Source organism: Sorex araneus, chromosome X (assembly GCF_027595985.1).
Source record: "Sorex araneus isolate mSorAra2 chromosome X, mSorAra2.pri, whole genome shotgun sequence".
Taxonomy (NCBI): domain Eukaryota; kingdom Metazoa; phylum Chordata; class Mammalia; order Eulipotyphla; family Soricidae; genus Sorex; species Sorex araneus.
The window spans coordinates 314,420,873-314,428,203 of NC_073313.1; the positions used below are offsets into that span (position 1 = coordinate 314,420,873).

The 7,331-nt window shown below is 50.9% G+C and overlaps 1 pseudogene; it reads right to left on the reverse strand.

The window, feature by feature from the left end:
- Positions 1–6,993: 6,993 nt before the first annotated feature.
- Positions 6,994–7,063, reverse strand: LOC129400305 (U2 spliceosomal RNA; annotated as a pseudogene).
- Positions 7,064–7,331: the final 268 nt, after the last annotated feature.

The following is a 7,331-nucleotide window of genomic DNA, read 5'->3' on the forward strand; positions in this document are numbered from 1 at the left end:
TCAGACATTGACAAAACTCCCTTCTTTTTTATTTTTTTTTCCTTTTTGTGTTTGGGTGTTGGGCCACACCCAGCTCTGCTCAGGTCTTACTCCTGGCTCTGCACTCAGGGATCACTCCTGAGCAGATAAGGAGACCTCATGGGGTGCCTAGAATTGAACCCAGGTCAGCCATGTGCAAGGTATTTGCTGTACTATCATTTTAACCCCAACTTTCACTTTTTTTCTATATCAAGACCTATTTCCTGTGACTGAAGAGAGAACTGAGTGGATTTCATGCCTATCCAGCACCTATCGAGCACAGAGCTCGGAGTAGACCCCCAACAACAGTTAGGTGTAGCCCTCAAAAAAAATCACAGACAGACAGACAGACACACACACACACACACACACACACCACCACCACCACCACCACCACCACCACCACCACCTATTTCCTATTTCCTAAGGGCAGAGAGATTGTAAAGCACGTAGGGGCGCTTGCCTTGCGCTGACCTGGGTATAATCCCTAGCATCCCTTACGGTCTTCAGAGCACTGCCAGGTTGATCTCTGAGCACAAAGTCAGGAGTAACCACTGAGCACCGCTGAGTGTGACCTCCTCTTAAAAAAAAAAAAGGATAAAATATGTCTGCAGTAGGTAGTTTCATCCAGGACGCACAGATTCTGCCTATTTTCCTCTACAAAACTGACCCAGAACACTCCCACTTGAGTACTATGAACGCACCCAAAAGCACTGGTTACTTCACATCAGAGTTTCTCCAGAAAGGAACCAGAAGAGAGGGCAGATTTGGAGAGCGCGGTGGTGAGCAGACCTCCATGCTCCTCCCAAACCCAACTGGGCCAAAGCCTTAGAGAACCTTTGGGCACAGTGTTCCCCAGTTCCACAGAGGGAAGTGCAAAGCCCCTCGGGGCCTGTCACTTGCCAATTGGCTCATGCCTGGGCACTCTCTAGCCTCACTGCCTTCTCCCCACCCACACATGGCACTGTATTCTTTTTTTTTTTTTTTTTTTGTTTCGGGGGTGGGTTTGGGTCTCATCCAGTTATGCTCAGGGATCACTCCTGGGGGTGTGCAGAGACCATATGTGGTGCCAGGGTTCAAACCGGCATTGGTCACATGCGAGGCAAGTGTTTTTGATTCTGCACTATCTTCCCAACCCCAGACTGTATTTTAAAAGGACGCTAAATATTTATGTTCTCTGTTCATTTAGGCTACAAGGAATTGAACTATGATTGCAAAAGGATAAAGCCTCTGGCAGTGATTTCTAAAGCCTGTACGTTTTGTGTTGGGCCTTCCCGTCGAACTCCAGAGACCCTCATTTTACCTTCACAATGGTGTGACGGGAGAGGCGGGGAGGGCATAAAAGGGTATGGCAAGTTCTGACACCCCTTCTTCCAGGGAAATGAGAGTCTGAGAGTGGTCTCACGGCAAGGAAGCTGGAGTGTGGTTTGCAGTCTTGGAGTCTGGCCCTGCCCAGCAGCCATTCCCCCACGCACTGGTTCGGAGCCCAATATTCTTTTTTTTTTTTTTTTTTTGCTTTTTGGGTCACACCCGGCAATGCACAGGGGTTACTCAGGATCAACTGCACTCAGGAATTACTCCTGGCGGTGCTCAGGGGACCATATGGGATGCTGGGAATCGAACCCGGGTTGGCCTCGTGCAAGGCAAACGCCCTACCCGCTGTGCTATTGCTTTAGCCCCGGAGCCCAATATTCTTGCCATGCCCGCTGTGCTGCCTCCAAAAGAGAAGCAGAGGAGCCTTGGAGAGAGAACACGGGGGTTCAGGCACCTGCCCCGCATGCAGCCAACCTGGGTTCGATCCCTGGCACCCCATGTGGTTCCCAGCCTGAGTGAGCACCACCAGGTGTGGCTCAAGCTCCCAGCACATGGCTCGCCCCCTTGAATCCACAGAAGAGGATCACTGAAACAATTAAACCAGAGCCTCTGAGGTAAGGGATATTGCACTTTTTAGGACAAACTGGATTAAAGATAGTTTGTTTTCTTGTCTCTTTTCTTTCTTTTTGGGTCACACCCGGCAATGCACAGGGGTTACTCCTGGCTCATGCACTCAGGAATTACTCCTGGTGGTGCTCGGGGGACCATATGGGATGTTGGGAATCGAACCCGGGTCGGCCGTGTACAAGGCAAATGCCCTACCTGCTGTGCTATCGCTCCAGCCCCGTATTTTCTTGTCTCTTTCTTGAAGATTCCCCTGAAACGTCAAGCCTAGCGTCCTTTGAATTCTTCAACTTCTATTTTGGGGGTGTGGGGAGTGGGGATGGGGGAGAGTGAGATTTACACTTTCTTCCAGTAGAGATCAGAAGACCATATATAGTGCAGGGATTTAATCAGCCACATCCATGATAAGAACCTTAACTCCTGTGCTATATCTCCAGCCCTTAAGTTCTCCATCTTCTACTTTAAACCTCTGAGGTTTTAGAAATTTCTCCCATATTGGGCCTTCTTTCAGGTGCCACCCCAGGCACATATTCTGGATTGTTTCTTGCCTTTATCATCTCTCACCTTCGCAAATACCTCAGCTGTGAGTGGAATGAGACCTAGCCAGACACAGGGACCTTCTCCAGGTGGGTCTCTCTCCTTCCCCCCGGGAAACATCCCTCCTGCTTCCATACCTCAACCTTCTTCTAGTCAAGCTCTCCGTGTGTGTCTACGCACCCAGATCCAAGCCCTCAGTGGAGTGGATCACTGGTCTACACCCAACTCCCAAACTTCAACATGTGTCCTGCACGCTTGGCATCAGGCCAGCCCCCTTGACCCTTTGATTGGTCTTGTTTTCCCAGTAATGTCCTGGAGCGTCTCTGCATGGCACGTTCCTGAGCATCTCTTCATTTCTTCATGCCCTGGTGGAATACAGAGGGTGAGCTCCTACACCCAGGGGTAAAGGGAAGAAGACTAAGAGGCAGGAGGGACTGAGGAAGATGGGAATATAACAGAGAGAGAGGAAGAGTAGATGTTAGCTAAGGAACCCAATCTACAACTTGAGTGGGCCTGGGGGGTCACATATGGGAACTCCCCCAGGTGCCTTGCCCCCTAGCAGCTGGGCCATGCCTACTTCTTCCTCTGTTTTATTATTTTGTGGAGGGACATCACACTCGGCGTTGTTCAGGACTTACCCCTGGCTCTGAACTCAAGTATCACTCCGGGCTGGGCTTGGGGGACCCTACGTGGTGCCATGGGTCCAACCCAGCTCAACTGCCTGCCAAGCAAGCACCTTAACCCCTGGACTATCCCCAGGGCCCTCCTCTGCCTTCTTTCTGTGGCTATTTTCCCCAGAGATCATTCCCAATGTCTGGCAGAGTTGGGGGATGAGATGACCTGGTTTTCCCTGGGAGTAGAAGCGGCAGCAGGCAGAAAGGTGAGATCTCAACTCCTCTCAGCCAGGCTGGGCTGCACCTCTTGTCAGCTGCAGCAGCTCGAGATCTAAGCCGCAGTCACAGTTCTCACCCGAGCTAAAGAAAGAGCAGTCATGCCCATCTCATACTCTATGCCACTGATAACCAAGAGTAGGACACCACATTTGATGGGGTGGAAGGCAACCAATCTTGATCAAAAATGTGTATCACTGTAGCACTGTCATCCCGTTGTTCATCGATCTACTCGAGCGGGCACCAGTAACATCTCCATTGTGAGACTTGTTACTGTTTTTGGCATATCGAATATGCCATGGGTAGCTTGCCAGGCTCTGCCATGCGGGCGAGATACTCTCGGTAGCTTGCTGGACTCATCTGCAACAACATGTTAGTAATCTTTTAGACCGGGGCTTTATGGCTCCAAGGTGAGCCATACAACAATTTTCACACACTTACTCTAAGGAAAGCTTTCTGGATCATTTTTAGTGGATTATTCATAACAGGCAATACAAAATAAATTATTTAGCATCTGACTTTGGGGCAGGCTTGGACGGTGGTGGGAAAATCCAAAATAATGGTGATGGGAAGGTGCAATGGTAGTGGGATTGGTGTTGGAATATTGAATCAATAAACTATTATGAACAACTTTATAAAAATAAAATTTTGAAAGAAAGAAGAAAGAGCAGTCAGCCCTCCCTTCTGGGATTAAGAGCTGGCAGCCCTTCCCAGGAGGTCCTGCCTGCAGCATTTGAAGACTTCGGAATATTCACGACAAAAGACTCGAGTGGGAGAACCACAGTGGGCATGGGGGTGGAAGTGGGTTGGGGAGGGTGTGCAGAGAAAAGCAAGTGGGACAGGGGGAAGAGCACGAGGCCCAGTCGTGACTGCTCCAGAGAACAACTCCACCCCTCCATCCAGCCCCCCACTCCACACACACACACACACACACACACACACACACAACACACACCCCAGCCCAGCTGCCCATCTCTCTCTCTCTCTCTCTCACACACACACACACACCACACCCCAGTCCAGCTGCCCATCACACACACACACACACACACACACTCACTCCCCAAACCCCAGTCCAGCTGCCCATCTCTCTCACACACACACATACCCCACACCCCAGTCCAGCTGCCCATCTCTGTCTCACACACACATACACACACATATACACACCCCACTCCAGCTGCCCATCTCTCTCTCTCTCTCACACACACACATACCCCACACCCCAGTCCAGCTGCCCATCTCTGTCTCACACACACATACACACACATATACACACCCCACTCCAGCTGCCCATCTCTCTCTCTCTCTCACACACACACACACACACACACACACACTCACACACACACACACTCACACACACACACACTCACACACACACACACTCACACACATACACCCTAGTCCAGCTGCCCATCTCACACACACACACATACACACCAGTCCAGCTGCCCATCACACACACATACACACACACACACACACACACACACCCCCCACACACACACACATTCCAGTCCAGATGCCCATCAGACACACACACACACACACACACACACACACACACACACACACACACACACACACACACAGTCCAGCTGCCCATCCTGACCCAGCTCTGCTGCTGGTCCCCAGCTTGAAGCTCCCCTCAGCGCTGACCAGCCCAGGCAGGTGGCCACCTGAAGCCTTTTATCCCCGAGACCACCGCTCTGCCTGGGGCTCCCCTGCCCCTCCGGCCTGGTTTCCCACTGACGCGCCGCGTGGAGTCTCTGCCCAGCTGGCCTCGCACCACCACCGCCACGGAGGCTGTCTGGGTTACCTAGGCAAGCGGCCAGCTTGCCGCCCACTCAGTCTAACACCAAGTCCCGGTCCTGCCCGCGCAGGGAGCCCTTTAGTTATGTTAATTCTACAAGGAAGAGGCGGACCCCGGCGGTGTGAGCCCGCGCTGCAAAGCTTCCGCTCTGCGGGGGGTGGGGGGGGCGGCTGTGACCTACCGGTCTTCACTGCAAATCCAGAAGTTCCAGAAACAGGAGGTGGGGGGGAGGGGTCTCTTTTCTGCATGGCAAACAAGAGGGATGGAGACACACGTAGTCCACTCTGTAGCAGTAGTTCTAGGTACAGTCATTCATTTGGGTTGATTTCCTTTCCTTGCCTTTCCTTTTTTTTTTTTTTTTTTGCGGTGGGAGGGAGAGGAACCCATACACGATGCCAAGCATGGAAAACTGGGCTCCCACCAGCAAAGCTGGCGCCCCAGCTCTTTAAGTCTTGGTTTTTGGTTTTTTGTTTTGTTTTGTTTTGTGCTTTTTGGGTCATACCTGGCGATGCACAGGAGTTACTCCTGGCTCTGCACTCAGGAATTACTCCTGGCGGTGCTCAGGGGGCCATATGGGATGCTGGGATTCGAACCCGGGTCGGCCGCGTGCAAGGCAAACGCCCTACCCGCTGTGCTATTGCTCCAGCCCCTGGTTTTTGTTTTTTAAACTCCCTATTCCTTTTACTTTTTATTTATTATTATTTTATTTTATTTTATTTTGGACTAGAGTGATAGCACAGCGGGTAGGGCATTTGCCTTGCACGCGGCCGACCCCAGTTTGATTACTTTGTCCCTCTCTGAGAGCCCAGCAAGCTACTGAGAGTATCCCGCCCTCACGGCAGAGCCTGGCAAGCTCCCCATGGCGTATTCAATATGCCAAAAACAGTAACAAGTCTCATAATGGAGATGTTGCTGGTGCCCGCTTGAGCAAATCGATGAACAACGGCAAGACAAGCCATTTTATTTTATTTTATTTTATTTTGCTTTTAAGCGTTGCACCGGGATTACTCCTGGCTCATGCACTCAGGAATTACTCCTGGCAGTGCTCAGGGGACCATATGGGATACTGGGAATCAAACCCATGTTGGCCACATGCAAGGCAAATGTCCTACCTGCTGTGCTATCGCTCCAGCCCCTATTAGTATTATTTTTTAGTTTATAAAGTTACCCATTTCCCCCTGTCTTGGGTGCTGTGAATGGAGCACAGGCCCTTGCAGCTGGCAGCACAATCTTAGTTTGAAAAAAATCAAAGGCCCAAAGTAAGTGGGGGCCCAGAAGGTGGTAGAATCCCCTGGGAATATTCTGGAATGTCTCCTTCCCCATCACGAGGCCTTCAAGAGAGTGACTCTTGTGATATTTGCTATTCCTGTCCCATAGGCTGGTTCTCCTGTGGCTCCAACAGAACCAGGACTTAGCTTTCCCAGTGCACTATTCCTGTTTCATTGCCAGAATCACCGCCAACCATTACAGGAAGGGTTTCTGCCCTGGAACCCTGGAGGCCCTCGGCACCCTCCCCTGCTTCCACTCTGTGTTCCAGCACCACCACTAGCTCGAGGGGCAGTTTCGGATGGAAGGAGGAAGCCTGGCAGGCAGGTGGGCTGGGTGAGAGTGGGGCAAGGATAGAGAAAACCTTTGGGGGTCTCCCTGCTGGGCCTCCCTCCCTCCTCATTCACTTCTAGTAATGTTAGGCCCAAGAACCTGCTTTGAGTGCTAAAGTTCAACCTGAAGTCCAGGATTATTGTCTTCATTCCTTTTTAATCGGCTTTATTCAAGTAACACTTGTTTATAACACGATATAGGTGTGGATCATCATAAATCAGCATTGATACTACACTTGATCTTAGCCAAAAGGCCGAGAAGCGATATAAATCAGCATTGAGACTGATTTATCAGCAAGAGTTCAATTCCATCCTTGACCATTCGGTCACCACCTTTTTTTCCCTCCGGTTCCTGGACCACACCCGGCTATGCTAAGGGTTCACTCCTGGCTCTGCACTCAGCCATCTCTTCTGGCAATGGGACTCCATGTGATTCCAGAGATTGAACTCAGGTGGACCACATGCAAGGAAAGTTCCTTTACCACCGTGCTGTACTGTACTGGAAAAGGAGGAAGGAAAAAATTACAATCCATG